The sequence below is a fragment of the Vulpes vulpes genome, unplaced genomic scaffold (genome assembly GCF_048418805.1).
Source record: "Vulpes vulpes isolate BD-2025 unplaced genomic scaffold, VulVul3 Bu000000627, whole genome shotgun sequence".
In the NCBI taxonomy this organism is placed as follows: domain Eukaryota; kingdom Metazoa; phylum Chordata; class Mammalia; order Carnivora; family Canidae; genus Vulpes; species Vulpes vulpes.
Window position 1 is genome coordinate 909,374 of NW_027325667.1, and position 23,232 is coordinate 932,605.

The following is a 23,232-nucleotide window of genomic DNA, read 5'->3' on the forward strand; positions in this document are numbered from 1 at the left end:
TTTAGAAAGAAAGAGAGTGAAAGAAGATGCATGGGAAGCATGAGTGGGGGTAGGAGCAAAGGAAGAGAATCCTCAAGAAGACTCCTTCCTGAGCTCAGACCCTGAGGTGGGGCTCAGTGTGGGGAAGGAATGCCAGGCTCCCATTCTACCTCACTACCTATGTGATTATGACTTGAGCCAAACCAAGAATTGGTCACTTAATCGACTGAGCGTTCTGATAGCCGTTCCCTTCTTTATCCCTTCACGTCTAAGGGGTAAAAGACGCATTGATTGCTTGCTCATGACTGGAAGTGTTTTCATTTGATGAAAATAATTATTAGGCGCAAACAGTTTTTAACCTGATAGTTTCTTTTCCATTAGCTTTGCGAACAAGAATCAATACAAGAACACTTCTCCAAAAATGATCTCTCATTCAACAACTATCAATGAGCATCTACCATATATCAGATCAGGTATGGTGTTAGGTGCTAGGAATAAGGCAGAAAACTATAAAAACAAGACAAACAAGTAAAAACATAATCCTGCCTGTATACAGTAACTAATATTCTAGTGCATTTTGAAGCACTGAAAAGATGATAGATTCTGTAACCAGATATGTGAAAATAATCAAAATAAAAAGATACCTTCACATGTTCCTACCACTTGCTCTTTTTTAAATAATCACATGCAGCTAATTGCCTTCCCTGTCCCTTTCCAACACAATTCTTTTTCTTTATGATAACAATAAAATATTCATTAAATAATTAATTCAGAGAGACAATATTAAGGTAAAAGATTTTCAAGTTCTCAAACTCATCATTGATACATATCCTCCAATATTCATTTATATTTTGTCTATAGTTCTACATTAAAATATTTCACTTGCCTGGGGAAACATTTAACAATGTTTATAACAAAGAAAACCTACCCTTGGAGAGTGGAAGCAATGCTGAATTGTTTCCTACTATTCATTAAAGCTCAATTATAAAGAAGAATATTTATGGAATTATTCTGTTTTCTTTCTCCTCTTCTTCCCCGTTTTTCTCCTCTCCCTTTCCTCCTTCTTCCCCCTTTTTTCTTCCTCCTCCTTTCCCTCCTTCTTTCCTGTGACTCTAAAGTGTTGTGCTATATCAGATTTTGTATATATTTGTGCTTATGTTTGAGTATAAATATATATAACTTCTGATATATTATACATATATAATCTACATACACAATATACATATATGACTACTCTAATATTTAGTAAGTTTTTAAGTGATTATTTTTATAATGAGACTTTTGAATAAAATATTTAGCCATCCCTTTGTATTCATTATGAGAAAAAAATCTTGCATTCTCTTCCTCCCTCATACCTTCCTCTCCTCCGTCACTTAATATTATCTTCCTTGTGTGTTTATCTTTGTATGAAATCTGTATGCTTTTGTCCCTGAATTTATCATTTTATTTTTAAAATTTATTTATTCATAGAGACACAGAGAGAGAGAGAGAGAGGCACAGACACAGGCAGAGGAAGAAGCAGGCTTCACGGAGGGAGCCCGACGTGGGACTCGATTCCAGGTCTCCAGGATCACACTCCGAGCTGCAGGCTGCACTAAACCGCTGTGCCACCAGGGCTGCCCGAATTTATCGTTTTAAAAGATGTCCTTTGGGGATCCCTGGGTGGCGCAGCGGTTTGGCGCCTGCCTTTGGCCCAGGGCGCGATCCTGGAGACCCGGGATCGAATCCCACATTGGGCTCCCGGTGCATGGAGCCTGCTTCTCCCTCTGCCTGTGTCTCTGCCTCTCTCTCTCTGTGTGTGACTATCATAAATAAATAAAAATTAAAAAAAAAATAAAAGATGTCCTTCGACTGCAAGCTATTGTGCATAAGGTAATAAAGAGAATTATTTTAATATCCAAATTATTTTGTTTTCATTTATTCATTTGATATTATCAGAATATCTAATATTTATATTCTATCCTGTTATTCCTATTCCTGCCTTGGTTTTTATGATTTCAATTTTTAGTTGAATATATTAAATTAATTCCACTGGAGGATCCCTGGGTGACTCAGCGGTTTAGCGCCTGCCTTCCGCCCAGGGCACTATCCTGGAGTTCCTTATCGGGCTCCCTGCACAGAGCCTGCTTCTCCCTCTGTCTCTCTCTCTGTGTCTCCCATGAATAAATAAATAAATAAATAAATTCTTTAAAAATAAGCAAATAAATAAATTCTCCCTAATAGTCTTTTGCCAGGATCTTTCCATTCACTTCTTACCTAACTATAGCCTTTCTTCCAGAAAGGCTTGTATGAAAAATGTATGCTGCTATTTTACGGTAAAAACTGTTTTGTCTATATACTTTATACTTGGAAGATGACTTTGCTGGATATAAGATCCTTGTATCATATTTTCTTTCCTTGAGGCTCTTTGCAAGTGTTGATCTTCTATCAATGAATATTGCAGCCAAAGTGATTACCTGGACCTTCATTTTCAATTTATCTATCTTATTTCCTTTCCTTTATAAGTGCCATACTCTTTTTCACCAAGAAGCCAAATGGATCTTTCCTAATAAACTCAACGGAACATTTGTTTATTTGATTTTCTCCTTCACATATTCAGTTTTGCACATGTTATATATTTGGTTCCTGTCTTTTCTTTACTACTTGTTCACTACTTATTTGAATTTAGTTTCCTTTTGTTAAGTTTTCTCACTTCACTTTTCTATGTATCCTACTGTTCTGTTTCTTTTCTTCCTATTTATCTTCCTCTTTACTGGCCATTCTTTCCTGTGTTCTTAGTGTTTTTTTTCTAAAAGTTGTGATTACATATTTAATATTTTTGTGTTAATGTTGGGAGTGTTGGATTCAAATTTTATCTGCTTTAATGTCTCGGTTTTCTTCCATGTTTTTTCTCTGTTGGGAAGTTTTCCTATTACCCCTTTTCTTTTTTTTTATTACCCCTTTTCTTAAAGTAACATTACATGGATGCTTTATCTATTCCCCTTTGTTGGTTTTGTTGTTGTTGTTTCTTTCTGTGAGGTTTTTGTTGTTGTTGTTGTTGTTTGTTTTTTTTTTTTTTTTTGGTTTGCTTTTTAGCATATTTTTGTTGAGTTGGATTTTCAGAGAAGAAATTAGCAGGGGATAGCAATGACCGCATTCTTAAGTACTGGTTCTTAACAACTTTTGTCTAATTTCTCTGTAGATGTTTGCCTTTTATTTATTGATATTATTTGATTACTGATATTAAGAGCCCTTTATTTACTAGAAATTATTTTGTTACATGCATAGTGTTATTTAAATGAGCATAGAAGCCCATGTAGTATTATTTTATAAATCTTTATAAATCCTCATTCACTTTATTATAACCTTTTGTCATTGATGGTTCTATTAGGATAACATAAACCTCTTTAAATATTGCAAGCAATTTAGAGTTTAGCACAGCAAATTAAGTGCTTACATATCTGTTGAAAGGACTGAGAAGTAAAAGGTCACAGCATACCACCAATAGATCTCAGGTTTGTTGATAGCTTTGGGGGAATTATGAAGTTCCTATTTCCAACCCTGCTCAAAAGGTACGGGAAGTCACTGCTGTTGGTTGCTGCAGGGCAGGCTGTAACACTGAAGAGAATGATTCTTAATGGCCAGCAGACACTAAAAATTCTCACATTCACCATATCCATGCTTTTGCTTTCTGCTGCAAAAGGAAGAATAGAACTGTTTCACTTCTGCCTTCCAGATCTAACAGTCACTCATATTATTATAATCTAAACCAAAGCACTGCCACAAAGCACCCTGGGAAATTTGTTTTCTAGACATGCTTCTAAGCTATAGGAGAGAGCACGGAAGGTGGTGAGAATGGTTCTGAGTACCAACAATCCTTTTCCTCAGTGCCAGTACACAGCCTTCTATTCAAGCTTATCTCCCAAACAATGGCAACAAGATCATGTGACTGACAAAGATAATGTGCAAGTAACAATGTGTTTGCTCTTTTCCTGAAATCCTCATCATATGCTATACGATATATAGCATTAGATAGTCTTTATTTCTTTTCTAGTGTAATCACAAACCCCCTTCTAATTTGTAGAACCTGTAACCTGTAAAGACTGATTAATAAGTCATTCCATCAACCCTTTATAAAAATTGTGCAGAAAAAAAGAAAGTCTTCACTTTTTAAATTCATATTATTTACTTGTTTATTTATTTATTGTATACTCCATACCCAGTATGGAGCTTGAACTCACAATCCTGAGATCAAGAATCGCAAGTTCTACTGACTGATGTAGTCATGGTGTGCTGAGAAAAGAAAAGCTTTTATTTTTTTTTTTAAGTTTTTATTTATTTATGATAGTCACAGAGAGAGAGAGAGAGGCAGAGACACAGGCAGAGGGAGAAGCAGGCTCCATGCACCAGGAGCCTGACGTGGGATTCGATCCCGGGTCTCCAGGATCGCGCCCTGGGCCAAAGGCAGGTGCCAAACCGCTGCGCCACCCAGGGATCCCAAAGAAAAGCTTTTAAAAAGGCAACTGATACGATACAGAACAATAAAGACAATATGATTATTTGTCTAGTCTTTGTTTAACAACTGGTATTTAGTTGCTATTAAAAACTTCTTTCTTTCACTTTCCATGCTATGTTCCATTTATACTCAGTCAGTGCCTCAAAAGTTTGTGATACTCTGCTTAGTAAGGTGACTCAAACCTTTATTCCTTAAATATCATGCTATGTTTGATATTTGATTGCTGTGGCCTTGAGAACCCATGAGTTAGACAAACATAATCCTCTCTGCTTCTACTGTGTAGCAGAAATTATATTGCACCTTACTATTAAGATTGTAACTACAAACAGTTGGCCTTTACCTATTAATTTGGTTGCATTAGAAACTCAATAAGAGTAAGTTTTGTTTTGTTTTGTTTTTAATTTCGAGTTCATTGAAACCATCACTGTGCCCTTGTAAAACAATTCTGCCTTTGGAAACAAACACCTGTAAACCATCAAAGCAGTAAATTATAGGGAGGGGAGACAAAATCATTTTTGAGGGTGTTCTGAGGGATTATAATGAAAGGAGTCATTCTCACTTTCAACCATTGAGTTTCCAATCTGTTTTCTAAGACAGAAAAAAACATTTGTGGTCATAAATTAAAAAAAAATTTAGAAGATTTCTTCAATTCTACCAGATATTTTCTATAAGCCATTCCACTATATAACTGGACCAACTGCTTCTGGGTAACGAGGCACCCAACAAGGTGAGTGATTCCCTTGGGTATGAGTCCATTGCTTTACTCTTTTGTTGTAAAGTGAATGCCTTGGTCAGAAGCAACATTGTATGGGATGATAATTGTAGCAAATAATGTATTCTATAAATCAGTGGGTAAGACTGAGGGCAGGAAAATTAGAGACACAGAATGGAAATGCTTACCTATAGTAAGTGATAATATCAAAGGGGGAAGGATTACTACTCTTTGATTCAAAAGGGTAAACATTCATTAAACTGCCACCAGAACTTACTTCCACCCTTCCCTCTGGGAACATATACGTAGGATTCCTAGTTGATCTTCACTATAGACATTTGGTAATTGAGCAGCTGAGGTAGCCAGATTTACCTTTATGAGAATCTTACGTATTTGAGGCTAAGCAAATTCTATACCAGCATCCATTGTCAGTTTGTTAACGAGTCTACAGAGTAAACACTAGGTGGCACATAAAGAGCCTGACTGACATCCACACAATAAGAAATCTTATCTGAGGGATCCCTGGGTGGCGCAGCGGTTTGGCGCCTGCCTTTCACCCAGGGCGCGATCCTGGAGACCCAGGATCGAATCCCACGTCGGGCTCCCGGTGCATGGAGCCTGCTTCTCCCTCTACCTGTGTCTCTGCCTCTCTCTCGCTCTCTGTGTGACTATCATAAATAAATAAAAATTAAAAAAAAAAAAAGAAATCTTATCTGACCTGGTACTGCAAGTCTCTTATATATCAGTATGTGTTTGAAAACATTTATATAAATAACAAATATCTATGTTTTTTGCCAATTTTTAGAAGTTCATCATTAATCTTCCTTCTTAACCAAATTATTCCCTAATTTTTTGATTGTAGGGTTTCTAAAGTTAGTGTTATTGGAAAAATTATTCGTCAGCACACCTGATTGTTAATATCAATGAATTGATGCGTATCTGTACCTTCAACCAATTATTTTCTTATGCAAAGTGAACAACCAGAGGCCATGCTCAAAATTCTACCCCTGAAAGGATTTTCCTACACAATTATCTTTCAGGCCTATGATAATTAATTTTAGACATCAACTTAACTGGACCATAGGACACCAAGATATTTGTCAAACATTATTCTTGGTATTTCTGTGAGGGTGGTTGTAGATGATATTAACATTTTAATCAATATACAGAATAAAGCAGAACTCCTCCCCTAATGTGAGTGGGCTTCATCTAATCTATTAAAGGTCTGGAGGAGGGTGCCTGGGTGGCTCAGTGGTTGAATATCTGCCTTTGGCTCAGGTGTGATCTCAGAGTCTTGGAATCAAGTCCCACATCAGGCTTCCCACGGGAAGCCTGCTTCTCCCCCTGCCTATCTCTCAGCGTCTCTGTGTCTCTCATGAAGAAATAAATAAAATCTTTAAAAGTAAATAAATAAATAAATAGAAAATAAAGGTCTGGAGGAATAAGAAAGCTGAACCCTCCCATGAATAAATAGAACTCCTCTTGCTTATGTGAATAGGAACATCATTATATTCCTGTCTCCAGACTGCAATGGAAAATTCATCTCTTTTAGGGTCTCTAGTTTACCAGCTCTCAATCTGGAACTACACCATCAGTTCTTCTGGATCTCAAGTTTGCCAAAAATAGACTTCTCAGCTGCCAAAAGGAGATCATTCTTTCTAACAAGTTAATAAATCTTGCGTGTGTGTGTGTGTGTGTGTGCACAGTTATAATTATATATATATATATATTTTTTTTTTTCTCCCAGTCAATTGATTCTGTAGAATTCCCTAACAGGCTATAGATAAGAATGGAAGTAGCGGTGGTAATTCAGTAGAATTAGATCCCACGAGAGTCTGAGCTACGTGATTATGTAACTCATACATGGTATTAGAATCTGTAGGAGCCTGACTCTAGAGAGTAATGAATCTTATAACAGCTAATCATGTTGCATAACTGAGACTACATGATTATAGGTAAGATGTCCCTTTCAGTCTCTACTGAGGGTTTAGTAACAAAGTTGAAGCTCTTTAAAAATGAGAGCTGTTATTTGATGGAAAAAGTGATAGTTTTTCTCCCTAACTTCAAGTTTGTCTGTTTTTCTCCCTGCATAAATTATTAGAGGGTTTATACAATATCCTAATTTGTATAGGAATTTTATGTGTTGTTGGAGTTACTAAATTATAGGCCAAGTGGAAGAGAAGGGAGCCTTAATCTTATTTTGTCTGTACTCAGTCAAAACCAGCAACCTGAGAGAATATGTCAGAGCAGTATACATTTTTTTTTCTTTTTTTTATAAGTTATAATGTAAACTTGTGTCTCTGTTACCTGGTATTCTATGTAGGGATTCGGCCTACTTTGTAAAACCTGGGTCTTCCCTCTCCAATGTGATAAAGACCTTCACTTTGTAATATGATAGCTCAAATGAGGTGGTGCCTTTTCTGTCTTGTTTTGGTTTTGATTTTAAAATATCACATAACACTGAATGATGTCCATTTATTTCACTGCTAGAATGTCCATGTCAATTTGCTACTACCAGAGGTGCCTACAATGAAAAGTATTATTATTATTGTACCTACTTTGCTGCCCATTTCAGGGACCACATTGGGTGTAAAATCACTATACTAAGGGCTATATTTTGGCATCTCCCAATCTGGAATACTGGCATGACTATTAATGTCAAGAGTCCTGTTCTTTTTGTTATCCCCTGCCTCAAGAAGACATCCAATTCAGAACCTGTCAAGAGCACTAGTGCTTCCCTCACAAATAAATTTTCGATGTTTTGGTGACATAAATGTAAGAAGGTCCTTTGAAGACCTCCCAAGAGATATTACCACAAATAAATCCCTTAAACATCCTTGTATCTTTTAGATTTGGGATTTATGTAAGGACATTATATCAAAACAGTCACAGAACTCCAAATTCATTTAAAATAGATGCCATTTGGATTAGGTTTTGGTTATCCACCAAAGCACCATGGGATAACTAACACATTAAATCCAGAATCTCTGGTATATCTACCTATATTCTTTTTTTTTAAGGTTTTATTTATTCATTCATGAGAGACACAGAGAGAGAGAGAGAGAGGCAGAGACACAGGCAGAGGGAGAAGCAGGCTCCGTGCAGGGAGCCCGACGTGGGACTCAATCTCGGGACTCCAGGATCACACCCTGGCCGAAGGCAGGCACTAGACCACTGAGGCACACAGACATCCCATCTACCTATATTCTTAAATTCAACCCACTTTAAATTCATTTTCCTTCTTGACTGTTTTTTGGCATTAAGAATTAATTTCCATACATGTTGCTCCATATTTTGTCTGATATAAAATATCAAAATATTGCTCTTGTTTTTGTACAAATGCTGTCTCCTTCATGTTCAGACTTTGGAGTCATTCCCTTCAGGAATTTTAAAAACTGACTAATAATAATTCTGGAAATAATAATAGTTAATAAACTGGATATTACGAAGAATAATGATTGTTATGGATGAACACAGTCCAGACTCTTAAAATAAAAGGAATTTAGTCTCCTTGCATAGAGAAAAGGAAATGGTAAAAAAAGATCAGTAAGATTTGGGCATTCAATGTATCAGATTGATACAGATTGATACAGCAGGCTCCATGCACCGGGAGCTCGATGTGGGACTCAATCCCGGGTCTCCAGGATCGCGCCCTGGGCCAAAGGCAGGCGCCAAACCGCTGCGCCACCCAGGGATCCCCTCTGTTGGTTTTTGAATAGAAATTAAATAATTCCCCTTGGATCAAATGGTCATATTTGAAACAATAACCTATGATTAAAGGAAAAGAGGATTATGGGGTATGATATTACTCTCAGACCCACTCTAACAATCAAGTACACATAAGGTTTCAACTCCAAAATAATAGGATATGGGCTGAACCAGGCAAAATATATTTTTTACATATTTTTTCATTTATTATTTATTTATTTTTAAGTAGCTAGTTTGTTTAGTACTACCCAGTCACTATGGTAGAAAGTTAGCAGAGTTTAGATTTCTATGACAGAAAACTACTGGAAATCAGAGTGATCCAGCAGTGTGGTTTTGGGCACATGACCCCACTCAATGCTACAGCAGAAATCCAATTTGGAGCTGAATATACTTTAGAGGAGGCGAGTCCTTTGTGAGTCATAGGGTGATACCAAAACTCCTTTAAGATTACCACATGAATACGTAGGAATTTGAGAGTAAGTCAAAACAGAGTAAATTGTAATACTGCTCCATTGAAGCTTTCCAAAAATGTCTAGAACTCATTCATTCAATTTACCTCTAAATATATTACTCACTGTTCTTCTCTATTATTAGATGTTATACAAGAATGACTTAAAATAAGTGTGAGTTTCTTGATAATGCTGTGTGTGTGTGTTTGAAATGAGCATGAGGCCTATAGTATTGCAAGTACCAGTATATGAGATTGGTCAGACTGACTAAAGACTTGTGATGTTGTGATACCTCGTCAGACACAATTATGCTATTTCTAGTTGCCTCTGTGTGCCCGAATAGAGGTAGAAAATCTTTATCCGGAATTATAACCAAACAAATGTAACTTCCCTATGTTCTGAATTTTTATAGCATTTTATGCTTATTTAGAATTCTAATCTACTCTCTATAATTTTAAGCAAATAATTTTTTGAATTTTTTTACCATGAGGGGAAGAATATATCTTATTTATAACTATATCCTCCATAACACTTTATGCACATGCTCTGCATAATAAGTCCACAAAAGAAGTTCCATTTGTACTAATTGATAGGATACATTTTTGGCAAGAAGCAGACTTCATTATTGTTTCCCTATAAGAAATGAGTATTCGGCAGCCTTTGTGGCTCAGCAGTTTGGCGCCACTTTCAGCCCTGGGTGTGATACTGGAGACCCGGGATCGAGTCCCATGTTGGGCTCCCTGCATGGGGCCTGCTTCTCCCTCTGCCTGTGTCTCTGCCTCTCTCTGTGTCTTTCATGAATAAATAAATAAAATCTTAAAAAAAGTATCTTGGATTCTTACAGCAGTAATTTTTACAGTAAAAATTATGTCACATCTTATTACTACCCAAAGAAGGGTATGTAAACCAATCTGTTCATCAGTCAATCTTAGGTATTCAGTTCTCATCATCAGCTCTATTAGCACTGTAAAAGATTCCTCTAACTCAAAAATTCCCATTATGGAACATTCGACTTGCAAGCTCCTTGTAGTTACTGTAGATGGCAGCATGGAAAGAAGCTCTTCTTTTTCTCTGAAAACCATACCTATATCATTTTTCTGCCAAAACTTACTGGCCTTTCTCTACTGTCATGGGGAGTTTTGATTTATGTCGTTCACTGTGAGGATTCAGTGAATAAGTCAATGCCAGTTCTGTGTACTTTCTGGTACACATATAATAGTTTGTCTGCCACTGTCATTTCCCTTTCACCTGACATTCCAAAATGACAAAAAGCAAACCACTGGTGATCACACACACATATGGCACACACACGCATGCACACACATCACGCACATCACACACATGCACAGGCACCCACACAATGATAATCAAGACATATTAACCTTAAGAAGAAAGAAAAGCAAAAATATAATCAGTGTAAAAAGAAAAGAGTTAATGATCAGATTGCTTATAAGGCTTATAACTAATCCACTCCCCAAGACTTTCTTGAATTGTATTTGTGTCATGATTCTTTTACCAAAATGGAAATTTGCAACATATTTCTATTTTAAATATTGCCTAAGTTGAAACTTTCCAAAGTTGTCTAAAATCATAATGTTGAGAAATATTATGTGACTTTCAAAGATCCTTTAAACCATACATGCTTGAAATAATCTATTTTAAGATGATTAGCTGCATGCACACACATACACACACGCACATCACTATGAGAATTCAGTAAATAAGTCAGCACATGTTCTTTTGTACTTTCTGGTACACAGAAAAAAGAATGGTTTCAGTGCAGATAATTTTTATTAAAAAATTTCTAAATGGTTATTAACATGCAATTACATTAAAAATTAGATGGATGTTTAAAACCAAGTGACTATTCATTCCAATAGGCTTCATTTTGAAGTAGTGTTTTATAGGTTCTACCAACAGATAGTTGGTTCTGAATCCTGGCTATACCACATTTTAAAATGTGGGACCTTGAAAAAATTAAAATAAAGTATGGAACCCTGGTCTAATTATGATCTCTCAACTCAGTTTTCTTAATTTTAAAATAAAGATAAGTAAGAGTACCTACTTTATAAGATTGTAATAAGGATTAGACATTAGTGCCACACTTGGTAAGCCTTTAATAAATGTAAACTATTGTTACTATCCTAATGAGTTTGCACAAATGAAAAAACTGAAAAAATATAAATGCCTGGTTAAAAAAAAAAACAGTGGATATGCTGAATTATTTTCTTAGACAATACATAAAAATATTTTCAATTACTTTCTTCTCTGTGCATATGCAAAGGTGAAAAAAATAACGGTAGAAGAAAATAAATCAGCGAATCGATTACAATGTGACAGCTTGAATTCCTTAGCAGAGGAAGGGTACATAAACCCACTCCCCAGACATTGGGTGTGGCTTGTGATGTGATTTGCTTTGGCCAATGGAATGTAAATCCAAGTTTAGTCAGTAAACGTAATTCATACCAGTTATTTTAACAGATGTTTTAATAGGAATTAATCTCAAGAACTATTAGAAACAAATTTATTAGTTAAAAAGCAAAAGGAAACTTTTATTTATCATGGAGATAGCTATGAAAAGCACTTACCATCCCTAAAGCCACAGAATGAAAAAGGAAGATACCAATATTGTTAAAAATAGAGAAGTGTGGAGGGAAGACCTCATGAATGTAGAACCCAGACTCCTGCAAAGTTTGGTTCTGGTAAGGCTTCTGGTAAAAACTCTACAGAGATTGAATGGAAAACCTGAAGAAGAAGACACACTACTCACTTGGTAACTATGTCTTAGGAGTTCAAAAGGAGTGTCACATGACTGAAGAAGTTTGGGGACACTTAGATAAAGAGACACTAATGTGTTATCTTGGGACTGAAGTTTAACTTCAGTAACTTTATAAATTATGCCAAAAATAAATGTTTAGGTTTTAACAGATGATGCTAATAACAAATTAAGAATTTATTTTTTAATTTTTAAAATTATTTATTTATCTGACAAAGAGCACAAGCAAGTGGAGTGGCAGGCAGATGGAGAGGGAGAAGCAGCCTCCTTGCTGAGCAGAGATAGGTCGGGCTGGATCCCAGGACCTTGGGATCATGACCTGAGCCAAAGCAGATATTTGACCAACTGGGCCACACAGGTGCCCCAGAAAGTAAGAATTTAAAAAGTAGATTTTGAGTCATCTAGATGGTTCAGCCAGTCAGGCATCTAAGTTGGTCTCAGGTCATGATCTCAGGGTCCTGTGATACACCCCTGCATTGGGTTCCCCACTCAGCAGACAGTCTGCTTCTCCCTCACCTTTTCTCTCTGCCTGTTCTCTCCCTTCTCTTTCAGTAAATAAAATATTTAAAAAAATTTTAAGTAGATTTTGTTTTTGTATTAAACCTATGTTTATGTTTTTGAACTACTAATCCTGACACAGATAATCTAGATATTTTCAAGTAAATTCACATCACTTTTTCTATATTTAATTATGTTTGCTTAATTCAACATTCACAAAACATTTCTAGTCCAATTTGCAAACAATTAATTCTTTTTTTTTTCAATTAATTCTTTAACTGCTGCTTCAGATCTCTCACAAGTGCATACATTAGAGCAAGATTGCTGCTGGCACACAACACTTAGAAACAGGACCCTTGAGCTCATCAAGAATACCATCGTCTTGTGAATCATGAAAAGTATTTACAAATTTCTGATTCTTAGAGCAACATATTCATTGATAACTTAAAAAACTAGAGTCAGAAAAGTATCAGGAATCCAACTGAGAGGGCAGAAAAGGTCAATCATGATAAGAAAAGTAAAACTGTATTTCTATACCATTCATTCTCTATACAAGCAAATGTACCACCATGAGAACTACCACTAGGAATGAATGACCTATGCCAAAGAGAATAGATAAGAAGGACATGGGCAGCTGAAGCCAGCAGGAACACAAATCTAAGCTCTACTCTCTAATTCTTCATCTTCAACAGGAGCTTCATCATAGTAAGTTACTGCTCCCCATTACCTAGTTACCGTCAAATATTTGTATTTATGAGGACCTACCAAAAATATTAGATATGTTTGCACACTCAACTGATACTGGGTTGTGAATCTTGAATTCACTCAAATATGTAATTAGATCAATGAAATGTACTTGATGGTGTCTAAATATAGTCAGGAAATACTAGGGACATCAAGAAACAAAACTGCCTACTTGCCAAGTAAAATTCTATTTTTTTACATTCCCAATCTCAAGCTAATGCCATCTGTATCAAAACTTAAATCATTGTTTTTGGCAATTTTCAGATATACAATGCTAAATGATTCTATTTAGAAAGTCAATTCATTTTTGAAAAAATATTTGGCATCTGACTACCTTTGGTGGACCCATCACATGACTATGCTTCATTAGATCTGACAATCCATGTATGCAAATGCAGAGGCAATGCATTAAGGTATACAAATAAGAAGTGACTAATTATCATATCTAGTTTAATATGACACGAAAAAGAAAGCACACATTAATGAAGGTAACTCAATCCATAAAGTGAAAAATTTAGGAGAGTGTTCTCTGAAGCATTGATGACAATGAGAACCTAAGTTATCTATGAATTTATAAAATACTGGGAAAAGATTAAACTCTCATAATTAGTGGCATAGAACTTTCAGACATTTTATACATCTTAATAGACAGGGCTGCTTCAGCTTACATTTTGTTTACATATGTTACAGTCCATTATTTAAATGTTGCTTCCTTTACATCATTTTAATTCTTTAACAGTTAATTTCCCCAAACCTATCAAATAGTATATATACAACTTTAGTTAGTTGGTTTGAATAAAATAAATTTTACCCCGTGTCTCAGAGAGGAAATCCAAGAAAGAAAATCTTTTTCAGCTTTATTGAGACATTAATTGATATAACATTGTGCAGGTATAAGCTATACAATAGAGTGATTTTATATATGAATAAGCTGCGACATGATTTCCACAATAAGCTTAGCTAACCCATCTGTTATCTCACATAGTTACAACTTTTTTTCTTTTTGTGTGTGTGAGAAGTTTAAAAATCTACTCTTTTAGTAACTTTCAAATATATAATACAGTATGGTTAATGATAGCCACAGTGCTGTAAATTGCGTCTTCAGCCTTTATTCCTCTTGTGTGTTTTGACTGTCTTCAGCCATTTCCTTCATTTCTACCACTCTCCACCACTGGGCAGTCACTAATCTAGCTTCTGTTTCTATGTTTTTTGTTTGTTTTAGAATCCACATACAGGTGAGATTGTCTTTGTCTGACTTATTTCACTCAGAGTAATGTTTTCCTAAGCAGGTCCATCAATGTTGTTGCAAATGGTAGAATTTCCTTTTTTTACCGCTTAAGAAAGTACACTACACTTTCTTCATTCATCCATTGATGGGCACTTAGCTTGTTTCTATGTCTTGACTATTGTAAATAATGCTTCAGTGAACATAGGAGTGCAGGTATTTTTTCAACATAGTGATTTCATTTCCTTTTGATATATAGCCAAACATAAATTACTGTATAATATTTTGAATTTTTATGAAATCTCAATACTGTCTTCCTAAGAAAAATAATGTGATATCAGCATTAAATCATAGTGTCATAAATAAATAAACCCCATAATAATGTGACACTTTAATGAATTAAATGCGTAATTGTCAAATATTTACTTCCTAGAAAATTTCCCTACCCATTGTTTCATGAACTTTAAACTCTTAAGTGTTTTACACTTAAAATTAATTATTACACTGTATTTAAAAAATCAAACTATTGATTAAGTATTCTTAAAAGTGGAAGTATGCTCTTAAAAATAAAAAAAGACTTTTCAGGTGTTAAATATCATATGCTTTTTAAATATTTAATAATATTAACAAGCTGTGAACATGTATGTAATTAAGCAGTTGTTATAAAATCTCCATTCTGGGGGAAGTAGATTTAGAAAGATTTTTAATTTTGTTCTAAGTTTACTTAGCCTAATATATTCACACATATTTTAGAATACCTCCAAACTGTATTGTTTTTAAATATCATTTTATTCCATGGTGTCGGCACATTATATCCATCCTTTGTGTTTGTTAGCTTCTCTTCCATTTTGTTAATTATTTATGCAAAGATCATGTAAACGTGTTTGAATTTAAATCTTCTCCCATTTATTTTGACTTGGCAATAATTAAAATTTGAAAGCAAACAGAAGTTGTTTATTTGGAAAATAAAAAGATTTAGAAAAAATTTTAAAGTTCTTTATTTTATAAGATAAGAAGACTCCTATTGTTCTTGACTAGTAACTGAGATATTTTTATGTTTCCTGCTGTTAAAGTTTTGAGCATAAATATTGTATTTTTTATTTTATTATATCTAACTGGGTAGCAATCTTAGACTCTGAAACACCTGAGTATTGTAAATTTGTGTGTGCATGTGTCTTTGTGCTTGATTACAAATACATATATCAGTATATCAATGTTTTATGCAATGGTATTTGGTTAATCATCTAAGTGTGGTGGCAAAAGAATAGGGGGAGTTGGGGTTTCCTTCAGCTCCATAAAAACAATTTTATTTTATTTTTTAAATGATTTTATTTATTTGAGAGAATGTGAACAGAGGAAGGAGCAGAGGGAGAGGGACAAGCAGACTCCATGCTTAGCATGGAGCCCCATGTGAGGCCTGATCCTGTGACCCTGAGATAATGACCTGAGCCAAAAACAAGAGTTGAATGCTTAACCAACTGAGCCACTCAGGTGCCCCATAAAAAACAATTTTAAATAGTCAGAGAAAAGAGTCATCCTCCTTAAACACATCCTACTCCATCATATTGACACACATAGGGTCACATTACTTCATAGGCCAAAAGCAGGACACCTAAATAACCTACCTTCTATATAAAAAAAACAAAAATGGAGGGATCCTCATGTTTCACTTAGGAATTTTTGTCATTGCATTTTGTACTTCGTTATAGAACTAGTGTATATGTGATTACATACAAAGATTTGAGATCGTCCAGATTAGTGTTCTATTTTTGGTTCTGTCATTGAGCAAGCTTGGAAAATATAAAAATTGTTTCTGAATCTCATTTTGTTAATTGCAAAATCAGAGTAATAAAAAAAATCTCAAAAATATTATTAATATTAAGTAAATAGTCCATAAAAATTTCTTGGCATTTACTAGGCACTTCACAAATGGCAATTAATTATTATCATTGATGAAGTCCTAAAGGTTTACTTAGTTTAAAAAGTCAAGATATAGAATAGTGAGAGTAAAAATGGATTTTTTTGAAATATGTGTCTATAAAAACATATTGTAGCTAATTATGTGTAGGATATCTGAAGGATATATAAACAATTGGGCAAGGACTTGGGTGATTAGTAAATGGAGTAGGGAGGAGAATTACTTTTCATTGTAGCATTTGATTTTTGTACAATTTTGTATTAGTCACCTGCATATAAACAACCCCAAAACCTAACAGCTTTAAATGATTATCATTTTTTTCTATTTCAGGTACTGGATTGGTTGAAATTCAATTAATTTAGATTGAGCTAAGCTGGACTTGAGTCTAAGCTACATATTGGGTTCAGGTATGTTTCACCTATTTCTTATCCTTGGATTAGCGGGTCACACAAAACATTTGTTGTCCATGATGATACCAGACCTAGAAAAATGAGTACTTTACCATGCATGTGTGTTTTCAGTTTTTGCTTATGTTACATCAGTTATTATTTCACTGGCCAAGGCATGTGATATGGCCAAGCCAAAATCTAGAGAAAAGAAATTCAGTCCACTGACCATGGTCAAAACCAGTACTAGTGGAAAGAAGTATACTCCCACTTCCATGTAGGTGGTAAAAGGAATTGTTATAGCCTTAAAATTATCTCATTTACTATGTCTATGAATGGATTACCTATTTTAAATACGTATTTATATATACTCAGAAACAAGAAGAAAACAAAGCAAAAATAGTAGAAAAAATGTGTGCCTTTAGTCCAACCACAGCAGAGAAACATCCCTAACGGTACAAGTTTCAGAATAAGCATTTGAATAAGCAGTAAGCAAGTTTCAGAATAAGCAGAATAAGCATAGTTTTTCCAGAGATGGCAAAAGCACTTCATTTGAAAGGCTCATCATATATTGAGATTATCTAAGTAGCTAAGTCGACCTAAGGAGGAAATTTTAAAAGAGGATGTTTTAACTTTCAAGACCCACTATCTCTTACTCTAATCTTACATAGGCAATTTACTTTCAATAATACACAGTTACAGAATAATTTTTGTTATTATTTTTAGCATATAATTTATTATTAAAATAGTTTCCAGCTTGTTTGTGTGTGTGTGTGTGGGGGCTGTTTATTTATTTTGAGTTGCTCTGGTTGGACATTATTCTGCTGCTCAAATCTGCATTTTTTGCTCCTATTCTGTTTGCAGTCAAAAACAAAGCAAGGGGCAGCCCGGGTGGCTCAGCAGTTTAGCGCCTGCCTTCAGCCCAGGGCGTGATCCTGGAGTCTCAGGATCCAGTCCCACATCAGGCTCCCTGCATGGAGCCTGCTTCTCCCTCTGCCTGTGTCTCTGCCTCTCTCTCTCTCAATCTGTGTCTTTATGAATAAATAAATAAAAATCTTTAAAAACAAAGTGAGAACAATGGAGGCACCCTGCAGTTTTCAGGCAATTTTGTGTTATTTTTCTTCCACTGCGTTCTTATTAATCTTTATTAAGGATTAAGTAAATGCTAGATCTATTTCAAAGGTATCTTGATTTTCAGTATTTTAAAGCACATATATTGGATTTAAAAAAAATCAGTTATTTGCATCAATGTCATTAAATATCATTACAGTGTTTTTAGCCTTAGAAATGTGTTTTTCCTGAAGGAGGTTTGAAAAAATTTTCTCCTGAAATCATGTTGGGCTATAGGAAGCTGTGTTGTCAGTCATGAATCTATCAGAAGATACAGGGAATTACTACGGTTGAAAGATATAGAATGGAACACACAAGATTAATCCTAGTTCTACTTTGGCCAAGTCATTTACATAGGTTATCTTTATTGCATATTCATTTACTAAATAAAGATATAGGGCAGCCCAAGTGGCTCAGCAGTTTAGTGTTGCCTTTGGCCTAGGGCGTGATCCTAGAGACCTGGGATCGAGTCCCATGTCAGGCTCCCTGCATGGAGCCTGCTTCTCCCTCTGCCTATGTCTCTGCCTCTCTTTCTGTGTCTTTCATGAATAAATAAATAAAGTCTTTAAAATAAATAAAGATATAAAGTTTGCCATCTCCATCTTAACATTGTGTAAAATTCTCAAAGAAGTATGTGGTACATCTGGAATGGAGTCCATACGGCCACCAGAAGTGTCTACTTTACTATATTAGATGACCCAAATTCATGGTGTTAAATACACAAGTGTAGGAGTTGAAAGAAACACCATTCTACAAATGATGTAGAGCAAATTTTTTGGCAAAACTTGGTGACCAAGTAAACTTCAGTAAATCTGTCAAAAGCATACATGGGAGAGAAAAAGGAACCATTATACCCATAGTATAGGTAAAATCATTCAAAATCAGCTTGATCATAAAAACTTGGTAAACTAAAAAAACAATTGGAGACTTTCGGGAGTTTGAATGCACTTGATTCAATTTTGCACACTATGTCTGCCTATCCCAGCATCAGTCACCAAGAAGAAGATAGTCATCTGCAAGTGAACAATTGAAAGAGGAATATGTCAAAAGATAATTGCATCAGAGATAAACAGGCAAGGAAGACTTTATTCAAAACTATTGTAAATAGAGAGATAGCCTGAATTCCACTCTATTGAAACAAAAGACGGGAGGTTAAATTTAAGCATTGATGTGATTTAGTGAATGAGTACTGAAGGATTTTAAGAGGGACACTGGTCAATGCAAAGCTATACTGTGCTAAGTAAGGTTAAGCTCCTACCCTCCCACAGCAAAGGGGGGATTTGGAGTGCAATCTTTCTGGATGATTACATTTTAAAAGGATGGCTCCTAGATCCTTGAGAAAGACATTTCTGGGTTTTACCAAATATACCTAGCATGAGGCTGAGAAAATATTTACATCTTAAAGGGGCACAGGTACAATTTTCAGTCGAAAGTTTTATCAAGTAAATGCTCTAAGAAAAGGGAGATCTAATGTCTGAAACGAGGAAGAAATATGTCAAAAGTTCAGGCAAGCTAAGAAGCACACTAAGGCTATCTTGATCAGATAATAGGATTTGTTCAATTAATATGGACATAATAGAAGAAAACAAGGAAAGTGATATAAGAGCTAAAGAGAAGAACAGACTCATTATCATGCGTAGTAAAATATAATAGGATAAAAGAGAACCAGTTCTTATCTTCAGGGAGTTTACTTACTAGTAGGACTATGATACACACACACTCACACACACTAATAACTTTACAGTAAGGCAAAATGGAATAAGGATTATTCTCAAAAGTGTTATAGAAGCCAAAGGGATAATGGCTTTCAGAATGATTTCATGAAGGTGGGTGGATAAAAAAATATGAAAATTAATTAGAATTTGGTGAAAAAACAGAGTATAGCATCCAAAAGAACTGATTTACTTCCCAGTAAAAATTTTTATGGGAATACAATTTTTAAAATACAATTTAAAAATGTCAAGGCTCCCTAGGGGTGAGTTCTGTTAAGTATCTGCCTTTGGCTCAGGTCATGATCCCAAGGTCTTGAGATTGAGCCCCACATTGGGCTCTCTGCTCAGCAAGGGGTCTGCTTTTCCCTCTTCCTCTGCCACTCTTGCTCTTGCTCTCTCTCAAATAAATAGAATCTTTGAAAAAATAAAAAAATTAAAAAACCTGAATGTCTGTGGAGATTCATTTTAATATCTCCATTTATTTATTTATTTCAAAAATTTCCGGATGTGTTATACTTTGTTAGCCATTTTGGATTCAAAGATAATACTATAGCATCCCCTCAGATAACTTATAGATTCATAGGAAAACTGCTATATAAACATAATACAGAAAGAAATGGTAGATGCTGTAATAATGGTAAATAATATAGAGACACATCAAAGAAGGGAGTGTCTATGCCTTTACATCAAAAAAATTTCAAAGAGGTTGAAGCATTCAGAGGACAAATGCACTTTGTAAGAAATATTCTGGCAAATCAAAATAGGAAGAATACAGAAATTAGCAAGTCATGGGTAAAAGGGAGGTTGAAACAGGTAATAATAGAATGCAGTTTTAATTTTTGATTTCTTCTAATTCATTCTCCAAAATGCATCTCCAAATATGTTTTAAGCTTTTATCTTTCTTTCTATCTATCTATCTATCTATCTATCTATCTATCTATCTATTTGAGAGAGAGAGAGAGAGAGAACATATGGGCAGGAGAATGGGCAGAGGGGGAAGGACAGAAAGAGGGAGAATCTCAAGCAGACTCCACAATGAGCATGGAGTCCTACACAGTGCTCATTTCAGAACTTGGAGATTATGACATGAGCTGAAACCAAGAGTTGGATGCTTAATCAGCTGAGCCACCAAGGCATCCTGGAAGTGATTATTTTAAAATATCAATGAGATCATGTCACTTCTCTGCCCTAACCATTATGTGGCTTTCTGTTGTATTTTAAATAAAATAAAGGTTCATTTTCTTGGCATGCAAGCTCTCTTCATATTTTTCCAACCTCCAACTTAAAATCATTTCTAATGCTACTAATTTCCAAATTCCCTGGCCTGGTTTTAATTTCTAGCATGTACCACACTCATCCTATTTTCTGGTCTTACACAATTGGATTCTTCTCATTCTTCAGCTTACAAGATTAACGTCACATGGCTATGGATAGCTTCTTAGAACATCCTATTTAATTTTCCCACCATCCATTCTTCTCAGTTACAACCTCAAGTGATTTCTGTCTTGAACTTATTAAATTCATGATTATATTAACCATTATGTATTTGTGTACTTTGTTTCTCTGGAAAGTGAATAGTTTTAAGTCTTTAACAAAGATTTCCTGAATGAATAAATGTACAGCTTTGTCTTAATTCTACAAGGGGGAAACAAGCAAAATATTGCATATAATATAATACGTATATTTTTATTTGTAAAAAACAAAAACAAAAACCAAAAAACCAAACAAACAAAATAGTGAAAAGTCAAAATAAAAACTAATAATATTTATGTAGGAAGACAGAGAACAGAGGGAGGGAATTATAATGAAAGATTTTCTGAGAGAATATTGTTATTAATTCTGACTTAAAACATACAAACTTATTATATGTTACAAATAAATGTACATAAAAATGCAGGTCTGAAAAATTGAAGACAAATTAAAAGAATGGACATATACCAGTGATATAATCACACAGACAAAACAAATCATTTCAATAAGGTTCAAAACATTGTATTTTGGCCATATATTCTTAAAGGAAATGTTTACACACAAAGAAAACCTAAAGTACTTTAACTTTTTTCACTTGTATGGCTCTAGTTAGAATATCAGTATGGTTACTTAAAATTTGCATTAAGTATATTATAGAATAAAGCAAATGAAAAGGTAATTTTAGAATTTTCAGTGTAAGAGAGGAGGGTATAAATATAAAATTTCATAAAGTTAAAAATACATAGTATTAAATTTGGTGTAAAGTATGAATTCATAGTATTTTTGTTAAAAAAAAAATTCCTAGGTCTGTCCACTGAAAAGGCCTAGAAGCTACATCAACTCAATGACTCTGAAAACCTTATGTACATAGCATGGCAACTAAGTTAGAGCTGTTTAGAAAAAAATAGCTTTTTTTTTAGGTTTACAGAAGAAAATGTACAAAACTAACATATAATAGTTTGCTATGCTAGAAATCAAGGAAGCTATCAAAGAGCAATGTAGTCATTCCCAAAAGTCAGAGTTGACAACCTTAAGAAGATCGCACTGTAAAAGAGGGGGCAATTTAAAGACCAGAGAAATAATAACACAATTAATTTAAAATATTAAATATATATTTTATACTCATAGTGTTAAAAATGCTTTTCAAAAAGCTAAGAAGCCAAAACAAGAAAAAACACCTTTTTCATTATTGAGGATATTGAGTGCATCAATAATTTTTCTAAAAAATCAGTAAAAATAAAGAAAAAATATTTTCCTTTCTTTAGAGAATGTACTTGATATTACTAAATAATCTTAAGTGATAAGAAAAATATTTACGTATGAATTCTAGTTAATAGAATATATTATTAAAATAGTTATTAGAATAGTTATATATAGATAGATAGATGATAGATAGATAGATAGATAGATAGAATTAGAATTCATCACTTTGCAACCACTACTCTAATACTCTAATGATTATATCAAGCAAGAATTATCAATGTATTTAAAAAACATCTTGTGAGAGCTTGATAGGTGTATTTATTCCTAAAGTTATTCCTAAAGTTAAAATCATCACCCCACGTGTTATTTGTTGATTTGAAGATGAAAAAAAAAATCATAAATTTGCAAAGGAGAGAACAAATTGTCACTTCCTGAAGCAATTTATCAACCACTAATAATGGCTGACCAGACATTATGTTTGTCTAGATAGGATGCAGTAGACACCCTGACAAAATGCTGAATGTAAATTTAATATACCTTCAGATTTCATTTCTAGTTTTCAGGAGATATAGGAGTTGGAGCAATAAAATTAAGTGACACCACAAAGAAGTAAGGTAGGTAATTTTATAAAATAATTGATCTGGTCTTGTCAAGTCAACACTATAAAAAAAGAGCCTTTTTTAAAAAAATAAAAGATATTAAAGAAAATAATAACCAAATGTGATACAGATATAAGCAGCCTGATTTGAACATTGAGTGTAAAAGGACACTTTTTAGACAATTGAGAAAATTTGAAATATGGAACTAGTGTTATATATAATACTAAAGACTATTGTGGTTTCAAAAC

At 34.3% G+C, this 23,232-nt stretch overlaps 1 long non-coding RNA gene across 1 annotated transcript in view; it reads left to right on the forward strand.

Moving 5' to 3' along the window:
- Window positions 1-1,832: 1,832 nt before the first annotated feature.
- The window catches only part of LOC140596380 (uncharacterized), a 41,134-nt gene continuing 19,734 nt past the window's right edge, over window positions 1,833-23,232 (forward strand). The window contains exon 1 of the long non-coding RNA XR_011998378.1: window positions 1,833-1,851. This is a non-coding gene — a long non-coding RNA (uncharacterized lncRNA). The remainder of the gene's footprint in view (window positions 1,852-23,232) is intronic.